Below are 16,308 nucleotides of genomic sequence, written 5' to 3' on the forward strand. Positions count from 1 at the left end.
TCTGGGCGTAACTCCATGAAGAGCTGGGCCTGGGCCAAGAAGGCTGAGAGCTGGTCGGAAGCCCCAGTAAATTTCTCTGGGAGAGTCACAGGGCACTTGTTTCTCCCTGTAGTGAGAGGGGGTGGGGCTGCTGCTAGCTGGGTTTGCAAGCCTTGGACAGCCAACAGCAGCTGGTCTACTTGTGAGCGCAGGAGCAAGTTTTCCTGCTGGAGTTGCTCCATGGTCAGCACTTCCCCCACTCCTTTGTTGCTTGCTTTGTTTGGGCTGACTGCAAACTGTCAGCTCTACACTGCATCAGCAGTGTCAGGGGGGGCTGGAAATTCCTGGGTCTTTGGCAGGGAAGGAAAGTCCTTAGCCAGCAGTCGGGTTGTAAATCTGCCAGGCCTATCCGAAGCGTACTTGCCGAGTCAGAAGTCCAGAAGCGAGGTCAGTGGAGGTCCGGGATCAATTGCCAAGGAGGTCAGTCAAAGAGATGCTGCAGGGAAACTAGGTCTACACAAAGCCACGCCTGACGTTGCAGTCAGCAACAAGCTGCAGCCAAGGGGATGGAGCGACTCCCTTACGAGGAAAGGTTGCAGCATTTGGGGCTTTTTAGTTTAGAGAAAAGGCGGGTCAGAGGAGACATGATAGAAGTGTATAAAATTATGCATGGCATTGAGAAAGTGGATAGAGAAAAGTTCTTCTCCCTCTCTCATAATACTAGAACTCGTGGACATTCAAAGAAGCTGAATGTTGGAAGATTCAGGACAGACAAAAGGAAGTACTTCTTTACTCAGCGCATAGTTAAACTATGGAATTTGCTCCCACAAGATGCAGTAATGGCCACCAGCTTGGATGGCTTTAAAAGAAGATTGGACAAATTCATGGAGGACAGGGCTATCAATGGCTACTAGCCATGATGGCTGTGCTGTGCCACCCTAGTCAGAGGCAGCATGCTTCTGAAAACCAGTTGCTGGAAGCCTCAGGAGGGGAGAGTGTTCTTGCACTCGGGTCCTGCTTGCGGGCTTCCCCCAGGCACCTGGTTGGCCACTGTGAGAACAGGATGCTGGACTAGATGGGCCACTAGCCTGATCCAGCAGGCTCTTCTTATGTTCTTATGTGTGCCTTATAAAGAGCAGGATGGACAGCAGGTGTGAGCCCTCAGCGTTTGGGCCTTAAGGAGACAGGCCTGCCTCTCTTCTGCCTGACCTTCTGCTGTCTACGTTCTGCAGGTGAGGGGGGAGTATCCTGTTCACTGTCTGTGTCTGGCTGCAGGGCCTCTGCTGTCCCTGGGGTGCTCTGCAGCTGAGGGGCAGAAGGAGCTGGATTCTCAGGAGGCTCCTCCGTGTCTCCTGCTGCTCCTGGGTCTGCTGCTGTTACTCCCAAGTCGTCCTCATCTGAGGAGTCCTCTGACGGGGCCATGACAGTTACTGAGACAGGACTTTCCCTTGCAGAAGCCATGCTGGCTCTGCTTCAGCAAGGCTTGTTCTTCTATGTGCTGTCTCCACAGTAAGTCATACACTCAACACAACTTCTTTGCTATTACCCACATAGTCACAACAACACACATTTCCCATTACCACAGCAGCTGGTATTTGCATCCCTTGACAGGCTAACCCAGAGTTGGCACACAACTAGCCATTTGTTGAGGTGGCCTGTACCCACTGTTGGAGCTCCTGAAATTGATATAACAATTGATAGCCTATGCACACTTACTAGGAAATGTCCTGTCAAACTCAGTGGGCTATACTGGTAGTCTTAGGATCAAGCTGTTAGACTGAGAATCATCCCTGCCAGCGCTATGGCAACCCAAAGCCATCACAATCGCTGCCATTGTCACAGTCCTACCAGCTCTCCATGGTCCAGGGGTGGGGAACCTTTTTAAGCACAGGGGCCACATTCCTTTCTGGGCAACCTTCCATGCCAGTGGTGGGTAGGGAAAGATGAAAAAGTGGGCAGAGCAACACATGTTAATTTTCCCATTACATAATAGTTTTGTTTCCACACACACACACACACACACACACACACACACACACACACACACACACACACACACACACACACACACACACACACACACACACACACACACACACACACACACACACACACACACACACAAGCATCCCTTTCTGCCCTCCATTCAGGCAACCAAGAGGCATTATCAGAGTTCAAGAGCACATTCCAGCTAGGCAAAAATATTCAAGGAGGGTGCAAAATAAGTAGGGGCAGTGAGGGGTGTGGCCTGAAGAGAGTAGGTGTGGCCTGGTGAGAGTCTTGAGGGCTTAGAGTGACAGAGAGCCCTGAGGTTCTCCTTCCTCACCTTAGTTCCAGCAAATGCCCAGTGTAATCGGTGGGGACTATGGCGCCTGTGGAGAAACTCAATGTGGGGCAAAGGGATACTTGGATCGCTCTGTTGCTGTTGTTTCTGGGTGCATGAGAGTCTCTCAATTGGGCTCAAATTCTGGGTAGCACAGGATAGACAGAGTCTATGAGCCTTCCCCCCAACTGGTGCCATCCAGACCATTTTGGACTACAACTCCCATCATCCCTGACGACTGCCCTTGTTGGCTGGGACTGATGGGAGTTGTAGTGCATCTGGAATGCACAAATTTGAGAAGGCTGGCACTCATGTTTCAAAACGGATTATGGCTGCAATCCTATATACTCAGGGTAGCCAATGTGGTGCTCTCAGATGTTGTTGGGACTCCAACTCCCATCAGCCTCTGCCAGCATGGCCAAAGGTCAGGGATGGTAGGAGTTTGAGTCCAGAAACTTCTGGAGGGCACCCACTAACTCTGCTATATATACTTACTTGGGAGTAAGTCCCATTGAGCTCAGCTCGGCTTGCATCTGAAGAGGCATGTGTAGGATTGCACTGTAAGCCCCGGAAGGTCATATAGCAGGTCTTGGCTTCCCCTTCCCCAATGACTCCGACTATTTTTTCATATTTGGAGAATGGTGTACAAATTAAAATGTGTTAGCATCCCTGTATGATATGTACATCAAAAGTGGTACACACACATTAGACTTCTAGCCTCGGAACTTAGCTGAAATGTCAGTTTCCTCCATATTTCTCTTTCCTTCTGTCTTATTCTTTCTCATTCTAGTTGCTTTCATCCAGGCCTGACATCAGCACACGGTATCCTAAAGCAGCTTCTGAGGCTTGCCCCCAGCCCCTCTTTACATCTCTCTCTCTCTCTCTCTCTCTCTCCACCCCCTCCCCTTTTCTGATGCTCTGGTCAGTGCTGAGTGGCTGGGCAAGGGAGCATGCCTGTTGGCCCACTACTGCCTTTAGGTAAGCTTGCCAGGGTCCACTGACACAGGTAACTGCCTCTGAATACCAGTTGCTGGGAGTCACAAGTGAGAAAAGCATGGTTCCACTAAGGTCCTGCTTGTGGGCTTCTCAGAGGCATCTGGTAAGCCACTTTGAAAACAGAATGCTGGACTAGATGGGCCACTAGCCTGACCCAGCAGGGCTCTCCTTATGTTCTTAGGTGGGAGTGCATCAGAGGGCACTTTGCCGAGGGCCCCCTCAAATTTGGAGCTGGCTCTGCTTTCATTATCTTTATCATTTACCATTCCTTTCTTTCTTTTTCCCCCATTAAATTTTCTTGGACTGCAATTCTATACAACTACGTTTGGGCAGCCGTGTTTACTTGGAAGTAAGTCTAGCTGGTTTCTATGGGACTTGTTCCCCAATCAGTGTGCATGAGATTGCATCCTTACAGTCACTGTATGCATTATTATTTCTTTATCCCAGCCCTGTGGAACTCCCTACCAATAGAGGTTCGGCAGGAACCATCCCTTTTCTCTTTCGGGTGTCTCTTGAAGACCAAACATTTTACACAGGCCTTTTATCATGAAATTTCTTTCCCCCCCCCAACCACTATGCAGTATTTGTTGATGCCTTTGTTAATTGTTTTCAAATATGTTATTGGTTTTTAATTTTTCATGTCTTTGTATGTTGTACGCTGCCTTTATGTACTTTTATGAAACAAGTGGCTTATAAATTCTTTAATATATAAATAAATAGCTAGATAGCACCATCTATGCACAGTAGCCTTTGCCAACCTGGTGCCCTCCAGATCAGCCTCAGCAGCATGTCCATACTGCTTGGGGCGGGTGGCAGCTGTAGTCCAAAATACTTGGGGGGGGTATCAGGTTGGTGAAAGCAGATGTACAAGTTAATTTACAACGAATGACAAGATAGGTTCCTGCCCTGAGCTTACAATTTAGAAACAGAGAAAAAGGAGACATATATGGGCAGATTCACATCATACATTTAAAGTGTATTCAACACACATTTAAAGTACATGGCTTTCCCCAAAGAATCCTGGGAACAGTAGTTTGTTAAGGGTTCTGAGAACTGTAGCTCTGTGATGGGGACACTAGAGTTTCCAGGATTTTGTGGGGGAAGCCATGTGCTGTAAATATATGTTGCGGATCACATATTAGAGGAATGGGAAGGAAATGAAGGCTGAGTAACAGAGGAAGAATATGTCATTATTGCAGTTGCATGGATTTTAATAAGGTATTGGGCTGTGCTTATGTTAATATTCATAAATTCTATTTGGGATTGTTAACATTCAAATGTGTGATGCAAACATTTATCACATGTTGGACATCCATTAAAATATAGAATAATTCAAGCTCCAGTCCTTAGCATACTTACGTGGGAGTATGTCCACTACAGATGCCACTTGGAGGGACTCACTTAGCAAGCTGTTGATGCACTTTTGCCCACAAACCCAAGCACACTTTTACTAGGGCAGCCTTTGTCAACTGGTGTTCTCCCAATGTTGTTGGTCTACAAATTCCATCAGCCCCAGCCTGGCTGGGGATGATGTGAAGTCCTACAACATCTGAGGGGTATCACATTAGTGAAGGGTGGACTACAGTGTAAGCCCCATTGAAGAACAAAGTTGAGCCTACTCGAGTAAAAACACATAGGATCCATGCTGTTTTGGTGCAATCCTATGAAACACACTTATCCGAGAGTAAGCCCCATTGAACTCAACAAGTTACTTTTTGTTTTGCATGTAACACTTTAATTGCTTAGATATGAATAAAGATATGAGTATAGAATATAAATATATGCATATATACAGATTAAATATGAGCAAAGATATGAATATAGTATAGATAACAGCAAGTAAAAATATTGGTATACATATACACATTTAACAGGATAAGCAGTATACATACAAAGAAAATTCTTCCTAAAATTTGTCAATGTATATCCCCCCCCCCCCCCGGTAACATATAAGGGCTTAATTCCAACGTGTTACTTTCTTCCGACTAGACATGCCTGGAACTGCGCTCTTAATTTCTTATGGCCTGCCTATCTATCCGTTTATCTATCTATAGTTATCTATAGAGGAGGGGTTGGAAAAGAGGGATGGGTGGATGGGTGCCAGGAATGAATGAAAAGAATGAATGAATGGAAGCAAAGGGTCCGGGGGGGGGTTGGCTGGAGTTGGATGGGGGTGGAGAAAAGCGAGAATAAGCGAGAAGCACCCGCAGCAGGGAAAGCAAAGGGTAGGAGGAGCAGTGGTCACGGGGTGGGGAGGGGGAGAGAGAGAGAGAGAGAGAGAAGGAGAGAAGGGAAAAAAAGGAGGAAGGAGCTGCTGCTATTGGTGGCCGGGTCTGCCCATCAGCTGCCCCCCACTTCCTGCCTTTCTGGCACCCACCCCAGCCCTGAGGAAGTGGCCCGCGCCGGTAGAGCCATCAGCAGCCAGCCAGGCTTGAGCATCCGATTCCTGTTCCTCCTCCTCCTCCTCTTTCTGCACCCTCCACCACCACCTCCGTTTTCTCTCTTCCACTTGTCCTCCTTTTTTGCAGCGCATCCCTGAAGCAGCGGCTCCACCACCACCATGGCCTGGCCCTGGAAGCGCGGGGGGTAGCCGGGCAGGGGCCTTCAGGAGCCCCCCACCCGCCGCCGCCGCCGCCGCCCTACTCCCCCAGGAGGGGACCCCCACGCAGCCAGGTAAGGTGATGGAGCTGTTGGGCGAGTGCCGGAGGTAAGGGATGGGAGAGGGTGGCTTGGAGGGGGAGAGGAGAGTCCCTAAGAGGTGTAATTTGGGGTGGGAGGAGGAGGACTGATATTCGGGGTGTTTGCGACGGAAGGTGTAAATTGGGTTGAGTGCATTCGTAAGGGGGGAGTTTAAGAGTTTGGGGGTGAGGGGGCAGGGAGGTAGAATTTGGGGGTGTTTTGAAAGTGGAAGCTAGGAGGTAATGGGGGAAGGAGCTTTTTAGGAGGGAGAAAAGAGGCTTTTTTGGGGTGGTCCTTGTGACGTGGAGGATCTAGAGTGGCCTGGAAAGTAAAAGTCTGTGTGCAGCCAGGTTTGGGGTGTCTGCAAGGGAAATCACAATAGGGGGTGACAGAGAGGGTTTCTCCCAAGGAGACGACTTTAGAGGCATAGGTTGTGGTGGGGAGAAAAAGATGGTTTGGGGATCGCTACTCAGAAGAGCTCTTCAAGGATACTTGTAAGGAGAGTTAGAATTTGGGGGTGGGTTGGGGGGAGAAGTATCATGGGACTGGGGCTGCTGGAGATGAGAGGGGCAATATATAGGAACATTTGGGGTGTTTGTGATGGGAGGGAAGCGGAGGACATTACCTGATAGATGTCTTGGGGGAGGAGGAGGGGCCTAGTGTAAGGGGGAGAGGTTTAGGGAATCTGGAACAGCACATGGCCATAATATGGAGCCAGATATAGGATGCGCCTGAAAGGCTGGAAGTTGAATATATTAGGGTGGGGTTTTTTAGCGGTGTCTTTTGAGAAGAGAGAGCCATTGTGGTTAGTGTTAGAGTGTTGGACTATGACCTGGGGAGGCAAGGGTTCGAATCCCCACACAGCCATGAAGCGCACTGGGTGACCTTGGGCCAGTCACTGCCTCCCAGCCTCAGAGGAAGGCACTGGGAAACTCCCTCTGAATACCGCTTACCATGAAAACCCTATTCATAGGGTCGCCATAAGTCTGGATCGACTTGAAGGCAGTCCATTTCCATTTTTTGGGAAGAAGGGCCTAGGGTAAGAGGAACTTGAGCAATATAATTATAATACAGGACAGCTAACCCCAACTAGATGTTGTTGGATATCAGCTCCAGCGAGCATAGCCGATGGTCAGGGATGAGGGGAGTTGTAGTCTGGAAGGCACCAGGTTGGGGGAACTCTAAAGCAGGGGTGGGAGGCTTATGCCCCCCCAGAAGTTCCTGGATTACAACTCCCCCCTCATTCCTGACCTTTGGCCATGCTGGCTGGGGCTGATGGGAGTTGGAGTCCAACAACATCTGGAGGGCCTTAACCTCCTCATCCCTATTTTTGTGGGAGATTGCGAGGTGCTTGGCTTGTTCCAGGCTAATCTTTACAATGGCAGGAGAGGAAAGACTTCTGATTTTGCTTTAGTGCAGGTGTGGGAAACCTTTCACCCTCCAGATGCTGCTGAACTACAACTCCCATCATCCCTGGCCATTGGCCACATATGCTTGAGCTGATGAGAGTTGTAGTTCAGCAACATCTGGAGGACCAAAGGTTCCCCATGCCTGCTTTAGTAGCTTTTGTCTTGTTTTCTTCTGTTCTGTTTAATGATGGTGCCATGCTGGGAACTACGAGCGACGACTTACAAAGGCTTTGATCTTCTTCATCCTTCCAGCAGCCTTGTGAGGGAAACCCTTACTAACCTCATTTAAGCAAATGATGAAACTGAGTCTGAGTTGTTATGGATGAACTGGTGACTTTAATCCAGAGCTCTTGGATCCAAGCCCTCCCACATGGAGTATTTCAAAACAGACCATTGAGGAATTAATTGGTCCTGAAGAGTCTGCAGAGTTTTGACATTTGTTAATGCCAAGGAAGGCTGGGATCTTGGAAATGGGATTTGCAGTATTCTGAAGTGAAAAATCTGTGTGTTTCCTTCCTTCTGGTATTTCCTGCAAAATGGAGAGGGGGGAAGGGAGACGTCCTGGTGGAGCATTTAGATTGGCTGCATTGCAAGACTGGGGAAGAAAGTGGGAATGCCGTGGACAGAATGTATCTCGACTTCAGCAAAGCTTTTGACAAGCTGCCCCATGATATTTTGATTAGCTAGCTAGCAAGATGTGGGCTAGATGGAACAACTATCAGATGTATCCACAGTTGGCTAGAAAATTGTTCAACGATTGCTTATCAATGGTTCCTTCTCAAATTGGGGGAGTTAATGAGCGGGGTACCACAGGGCTCAGTCCTGGGCCTAGTGCTCTTCAACATTGTTATTAATGACTTGGATGAGGAGGTGCAGGGAAGGTTTATCAGATTTGTAGATGATACAAAATTGGGAGGTGTACCTAATACCCTGGAGGACAGAAACTTCAAAGTGATTTTGATAGGCTGGAGCACTGGGCTGAAAACAACAGAATGAAATTTAACAAGGATAACTGCAAAGCTCTGCACACCTTGGAAAAATAAACCAAGTGCACAGTTATAAGTGTACGTGGCTCAGCAGAACTCCATGCAAGAAGGATCTTGGAATTCAAGCTGAATATGAGCCAACAGTGCAATGTGGCTACACAAAAGGCAAATGCTATTTTAGGCTGCATTAACAGAAGTGTAATTTCCAAATCGCATGAAGTACTAGTTGTCCTCTGTTTGGCACCAGTTAGGCCTCATCTTAGTTCTGGACACCGCACTGTAAGTAGGATGCAGACAAGCTGGAACAGGTTCAGAGGAGGGCAACAGTGATGATCAGGGGACTGGAAACAAAGCTGTATGAGGAGAGACTGAAAGAACTGGACATGTTTAGTCTTGAGAAGAGGAGCCTGAGGGGAGATCTGATAGCACTCTTCACGTACTTGAAAGGTTGTCACACAGAGGAGGGCCAGGATCTTTTCTCAATTGTCCCAGAGTGCAGGACATGGAATAATGGGCTCAAGTTACAGAAAGCCAGATTTTGGCTGAACATCAGAAAAAACTTTCTAATGATTAGTGCGGTATGACAATGGAACCCATTCACTAGGGGGATGGTGGACTCTCCAACACTGGAGGCATTCAGGAGGCAGCTGGACAGCCACCTGTTGGGTATGCTTTACGTTAGATTCCTGCATTGAACATGGGGTTGGACTCGATGGCCTTATAGGCCCCTTCCATTATTCTAAAGTGGCAATGCTGCTCTACTATTTATATACTGCTTCACATACATTATTTCAGCAATTCTTATAATATCCTTTGGGAACCTATGGTCCTCCAGATGTTGTTGGACTCCCATCAGCCCAGCCAGCATGGCCAGTGGTCAGGAATGATAGGACCTGTCATCCAGCAACATCTGGATAGCTACTCCTCTGCTGTAAGGTAGGTCAGTGTTGCTATTCCCATCCTGTAGATGGAAGATTGAAGCTAAGGACATAGGAAAGTGCCTTATACCAAGTCAGACCATTGATCCATCTAGAGCTTGGTATTGGCTATGTTAACTAGAAGCAGCTTTCCAGGGTTTGGGGCAGGGCACCCGCCCAGCACCTACCTGGAGATGCTGGGGATTGAACCTGGGGCCTCCTGCATGCACAGCAGATGCTCTACCACTGAGCTACGGCTCAAAAAACCGAAAGCTAGCAGCTGCAATTCTGTGTGAGCTTTTGTCAAAGAAGGCCAATTGAAGGAGGGACTGACTTCTGAGTAAAAACAGGATTGAATTGAAAGCGTGTGATGGAATTGCAATGTGAATTAAGGCCTTCCTGGCACTGTTTGTTAGCTCAGTGGCTCTTTAAGAAGGGAGATTTTTTTTCAGAGGACTCAAAAGGGGAAATTACAAGGAATGTGGGAGGAAGAGGTTGTCTAGTTTGCTGTCAGTGTAAGTCTGTCTTCATCAACCTGATGCCCTCTAGATGTTTTCATCTACAACAACCATCAGCCCCAGCTGGCACTTGATGGGAGTTGTAGTCCAAAACATCTTCAAGGCACCAGTTGATGAAGGCTACTGTAGAGGTCCTCAAATGCAAAGATGTATCACTGAACGCTAAATAGTCAGGATCATTCAGACCATGGTATTCCTGGTCTCGATGTATGAATGTGAAAGTTGGACAGTGAAAAAGCAGATAAGAGAAAAATCAACTCATTTGAAATGTGGTGTTGGAGGAGAGCTTTGCGCATACCATGGACTGTGAAAAAGACTAATTATTAGGTGCTGGAACAAATTAAACCAGAACTATCACTAGAAGCTAAAATGATGAAACTGAGGTTATCACACTTTGGACACATCATGAGAAGACAGGATTCACTAGAAAAGACAATAATGCTGGGAAAACAGAAGGGAGTAGAAAAAGATGAAGGCCAAACAAGAGATGGATTGATTCCATAAAGGAAGTCACAGACCTGAACTTACAAGATCTGAACAGGGTGGTTTATAACAGTGGTTGCTGATTCATAGGGTTGCCATAAGTCGTAATCGACTTGCAGGCACATAACAACAACTGTAGAGGTAAAAAGCTAGAAGAGGGATGATAGAAAGGCGAGGGCCATTGCCATGTATGTAAAACCCTTCGCACACACATTCACAACAGGCACTTCTGTAAAATTGTTTTGTTCTGTACCATTTGGAACAGTTTTATGTGTCTTATAGTTGTAATGGTTTTATTTGTTTTTGTAATTGTGTGTTCTATTGTTGTAACCTACTCTCAGACCTTATGGTGAAGGGCGGTAAGAAGTCTTACAAATTAATCAATAAAATGTACATTTGCTAGCTTAAGGTTTCTCAAACTGTGGTCTGTGGACGACCAGTGGTCCACAAGCTTCGTTCAGGTGGTCCACGAATTGTCTGTGCAGAACCCTTGCATTTTGAATTCTATGGAATTCAGACTGTACTACAATACGATACAATGTAAGAAGTAAAAGAAGCAACAAGAATACAATTAAAAATCATCAGGCAAAAAATCAGGAAGTGATCTGCAAGAGCCATCATCACGTGATCGGGGGGGGGAGTTTAGGAACCACTGTGCTAGTTTATACGTATATAGGCAAATTGAAGCTGGGCCTCAGAGAGCTAGGGAACAAAATGGTTGGTGGGATTTACTCTGGCTGTGGCATTCCAACAGGCTACTTTTACCCCAATACACTGCATGTGGATTGGGCCCTCCTCCTCACCTGCAAGCAGGGCTGTGGAGTCAGTACACGAAACCTCCGACTCCACCCAAAATTGCTTCCAACTCCACGAGTCCGACTCCGCAGCCCTGGAAAGGGCTGTAAATGTCTTTTTAAATTGGAAGCTCTTGTAGGAGCATTTTTATCGCTGCCTGAATATGCGCTGATCTTGGCATCACAGCATTTGTCTTCATCTGGGTCCTGTGTCATACACTGACACACAAAATGTTTTCCCTCTTGAGTTATGGTGAAATGCTCAAATACAGCTGACTTCGTAGGAAGCTTCTTTGACATTGTGAATTTATATTTTAAAAAAATTGTCAATCAAAATTTATTTTGAATCGGAGTCGGTACATTTCTACCGACTCCAACTCCACCCAAAATTGCTTCTGACTCCAACTCCATGACTCCAACTCCACAGCCCTGCCTGCAAGGTCATGTACATATTAAAACTCAGGCAAGGGCCTCTGGGTAAATTAAGATGGTGGGTGACTTGAGTCTTACAGTACTGCACTCTGTAGTGTGGCCAAGTTGTCTTATAAGTGAAGGGATTAAAAAACAAGATTTTTAAAAAGGGGGAAGGTGCAGAAGAAAATGTGTTTTGGGACCCCTGGGCAATCCCCAACATCACTGCCTGGTAGAAGTCTTTGTGTGTTGAATGGGAGGTGGGTGTCTTTGCACATGGTGGCATGGGAGATTTTTCTGGGATGTAAAAATATGAGATAGGAAGAGGAAACTGGAGAGAGGGGGCTTTCTAATTATGATTATTATGACAGGGTAGATTTACGCCCCATCTAATGCTATACATTTAAACTAGCATCATCATATCACTTTTAAACAGTCATGTCTTCCCCCAAGGAATCCTGGGAACTGTTGTTTAAGGGTGCTGAGAGTTGTTAGGAGACTCCTATTTCCCTCACTGAGCTACAGTCCCCAGAGTGGCTTAACAATCAATACTTTTTCCCAGGGAACCCTGGGAATTGTAGCTCTGTGAAGGGAATAGGTCTCCTAACAACTACAAACTACAGTTCCCGTGACTGGGGGGGAAGCCTGACAGTTTAAAGTGGCGTGATAGTGCTTGAAATGCATAGTGCAAGATGGAGCATTATACTAGCTGTGCCAGAGGTATTTTTTCTTCTTCCTTTGGGAGTGGTTGAAGAGGCCTATTGTTCTGTGGAGTTTACTGTACTGCAGTGAAGATACCCCTTTTTCCTTTCTTTCTTTTTTACAGTATGATGGTTTCCACAGAAGAAATTTTGGGTAGTTCAGATGAATATTCCAAAAGGCTCCAATTACCTTCTTCATTAGGCAAATTGTGTGGCAAGGATAACAAGCTTCTGAGTCGCACAAGAGTTTGGCTCAATCCATCTATATCTATAGGGTATGTGCTGAAGATAATTAAATGTTTAGTTTTAATATGTATTAGTTAACAAGAGGAGTCAGTAGCTGCGCTGCAATTAAGATGGCTAAAAAGATATTCACATCCACCCACCGTGGCTTTACTTTTCCAACAAATTCTTCTAGTTGGGCGAGACGCAATTTCCACCGGTCATTTTTGCACGGCAGTAGGGAGAGATGGAGACTGCCTCTCCCAGCAGCTTCCTTCTAAGTATGGCTGTCACAGACTTTGTTTATGATTTTGCTCCTGGCTGACAATTGAGGGTCTAGGACGGTAGTGAATCTGGGCTGCCAGTTCCTGATAGTTACTAACATTTGAACAAGCTTGAGATTCTAATCCACATTTGTAGTGGTAAGTGCAAAAGTGTGTGTGTGTGTGTGTGTGACAGAGAGAGAGTATTCCATATTGATTAGCATAGCATACAAGGGTGTGAGCTTGTGAATGTCGCATTTGGGGGGGGCTGTTCTAAAGATTCGAGCATCCTTTTTTGACTGGTAGGCCTTCAGTGTAAACTTTGAATGGGAGCTCTGGTGATTGATGGAGCTGCCTTTCCCACAAGATTCTCCATAGCTATAGCCTGAGCGCATTTTAGAATTATCCCTTGGTTATGTTTGACATTAGAGTATAAAATGCATGCTACCTTTTTATTCAGCAGTGTAAATAAGCCCACAAAAGTTATTTATTTATAAAATATACTTGTATATTGCAGTTTCATTTTAAAAAATCAGAGCAGTTTACAACAATTATATATGCACAATAAAGTTTTAAACAGATTGCCAGCTTAACTATTACATAAGCTTGGTGATAAAGAATTTTTAAATTTTTATTTATTTATTTTATTGCATTTATTTCCAAGGAACTCAGGGTGGCACACATGGTTCTCCCCCTCCTCATTTAATCCCCACAATTATCCTGTGCTGAGTTAGGCTGAGTGATGGTTATTGGCCCAAGGTCACCCAGTGAAGCTCATGGCTGAGTGGGGATTCGAACCCTAGTCTCCCAAGTCCTAGTCCAGCACACTAACCCAGTGGTTCCCGAACTTTTTTCCTTATGGACCACTTGAAAATTGCTGATGGTCTTGGTGGACCACTTAATGTTTTTCTACCTGTCATAGCAACTGTAATGTGCTGTGGTAGATAACAGTATTTTTAATTGTATTTTTTAATCGCCACAGAATTCAAATTATAATACAATAAATACATCGTAAGAAATAAAAGAAGCAATGGAAATAGAATTAAAAATCAATATGAATATTTAATCCAAACGTGCTGCAGAGCACCTGAATGACGCTCGTGGACTGCTGGTCGTCCATGGACCACAATTGGGGAACCCCTGCACTAACCACTGCACCACACTGGCTCTCACCAAACGTTAAAACAGAAGGCACCTGCTGAATCTCTATTGGAAGAGAATTCCACAGGTCTGGGCCGATGACATGAAAGGCTCGGTTTCGGGTCAATGTCAAATGAGCTTCACCTACTCAGGGAACAACCAGTGATGCTCTTAGAGATGATCCCAGTGATCAAATTGGGATATAAGGGTTCAGGTGACCCATAAGATACCCTGGTCCTAAGCTGTTCAGGGCTTTGTTATTTTCCTGCAAAACCCTCCTCTTTTTACTAGTCTACATTTCTGTGCTGGAGGCAGAGGAGGAGCATTATACTCCGGCACACATACACACACACCCCTTCTGCCCACTCACTTGCCTGCATACTATTCCTTGTCCCTGTCACTGCCAGACTACAAGGCTGCTTTTATTCTTCTGCTAGAAGCAGCGGCTGAAAAGTCTTCAGCTGGAACAGAATAGGGTAAGTTTATATTGAGAACTTTTCCGTCATCACCCCATGTGGTGTTTAAATTGTCATCCTTTGACTTTCCCTTTCCATATTTGCATGGATGGCTTACTGTCAGTTTCTTGTAGATACCTATTTGCGCTGTCTTTATTAATGTAGACGGTTATTTGTTTGTTTATTTATATTTCCATTTATAGACCGCTTACTATCTGAAAGATCTCAAAGCGGTTTACAATAGAATACACAAAGTACAATGAAAAACATATCAAATTAATTTACAAAGCAAAATACATGAACAATATCCATATACATAAACACAGTACAGGAATAGCCTGCATTAACGTACGCAATGGGTCCAGAGCGAGTACGTAAACCGAAAAAGTACTTAAAGGGAAGCACTAGCTTTTTTCACTTATCGATGCATATACTGCACTGCAATCGTCATATACGGGCATAACTGATGTAAATAACACATTTATAACTAAAATAAACACAGTAGGCCTTATTTTAAGACAAAGTTTGTCGTTGGAAACTGATCGGGCGGTGGCGTCATGCCGTTAAGTGTCCGTTCTTGCAAAGCGAGCGTGCGTAAACGGGAATGGTGCTACTGTAAATATGTCCGTACTCGCGAGTGTCCGTAAAGTGAAGGTCCGTATAGCGGGGTATTCCTGTATTAAAGCCAGAGTATAAAAGCCACAAGGGACCCAAGCGCAAAAGATTCAAACACTGGAATTTCTTGCATGGGCCTCAGGAAGAATGTATTTGCAGCTCATACTCTGAGCTCTGATAAATTAGGCAGGTGATGGGGATTTAGCACCCATCGACAGCGCTAATGTGGTCAGGGAAAACGGGGTCCAAAAACAGTCTGCTGCCTGGGCTTCCGTGGTGAGATGTCTCGGTTCCTCCATCCAGGGTGTGGCGTGCACGGTTGCACTCCAGTCGCCCCAACACACTGCCCTTTCCAGTCGTCTTCTGCACCGACACCGACCAGTCCCCAACCGCGACCCCCTGGGTCGATTCCTCATCCCGCCCTGCCTTTGTCACTGCTGCCCCCCAGGTGTTAGTCCTAGACAAACGGGTCCTGGATGAGATGAAATGGCTGCTGGGCCTGGGGACTGCCGCTTTACCAGGAGATGCTGTGAGCTCTTTCGGGTGTTCACCATGGCCCCACCTCAGCCACCCCAGGAGGGAAGGCGCTGTTGCTGGCTCTGCCGCCACCTCTGCAGTGTCATGGCTTGCTTCATTTCTCTGCTCGTTGACAGCGCTGAGAAGTTGGGGAACTGCGTGGCCGCTGCACAGATGTCAATATAGGCCTGTGGTGGGGAACCTGTGGCCCTCCAGATGTTGCTAGACTCCCTAAAACAGGATTGATGGAATATTCTTATTGTTGGTGTCAGCTGGCAATGGACTTCTGTTGTTGTTTTTAAATAATAATAATAATAAATGTATTTCTATTCCTTTTTCTGCAGTAGCAAACAAAACGTGGAAAAGAAACCTTTCCTTTGCGTTGTGAGCCAGCACCTACGGCCATTGGAAAGTTATTTATTTATTTATTATGTATATATTACATGTACATACCGCCCCATAGCCGAAGCTCTCTGGGTGGTTTACAGCAATTACAAACAATAAAAACAAATATACAAATTTTAAAACACAAAAAACAATTTAAAACACAATTTTTTAAAATTAAAAAGTTAATTAATTCCATAAAACTCTTTAGGACTGGGACAGTCTGTAAGGATGTTTTCCTGACCATCTTGGCAATAACTGGCTGTGCTGGCTGGAGCTGATGGGAGTTGTAGTCCAAAGTATCTGGAGGGCACCACGGTAGGAAAGGCTTTTTCAAAGAGAGGTACTATGATGCGGTTGGAGCAGGGATGGGGAATCTGTGGCCCTCCAGATGTTGCTGGACGACAACACCCATCATCCCTGACCGTTGGCCATGCTGGCTGAGGCTGATGGGAGTTGGAGTCCAGCGACACGGGGACCCATATGTTCGCCATTCATGGGTTAGAGTGTTGGGCTA

At 46.0% G+C, this 16,308-nt stretch overlaps 1 protein-coding gene across 3 annotated transcripts in view; it reads left to right on the plus strand.

The window, feature by feature from the left end:
- The first annotated feature begins 5,553 nt into the window (after positions 1–5,553).
- Positions 5,554–16,308, plus strand: part of AGPAT1 (1-acylglycerol-3-phosphate O-acyltransferase 1) — a 49,217-nt gene continuing 38,462 nt past the window's right edge. For 2 of the 3 annotated variants that reach the window (XM_061619730.1, XM_061619729.1), the window contains exon 1: positions 5,557–5,971. The gene's annotated coding sequence lies outside the window, so the exon portion shown is untranslated. Of the gene's footprint in view, positions 5,972–16,308 lie in introns of all 3 variants that reach the window. The other variant, XM_061619731.1, reaches the window with a different exon arrangement.

The sequence above is a fragment of the Rhineura floridana genome, chromosome 3 (assembly GCF_030035675.1).
Source record: "Rhineura floridana isolate rRhiFlo1 chromosome 3, rRhiFlo1.hap2, whole genome shotgun sequence".
Classification (NCBI taxonomy): domain Eukaryota; kingdom Metazoa; phylum Chordata; class Lepidosauria; order Squamata; family Rhineuridae; genus Rhineura; species Rhineura floridana.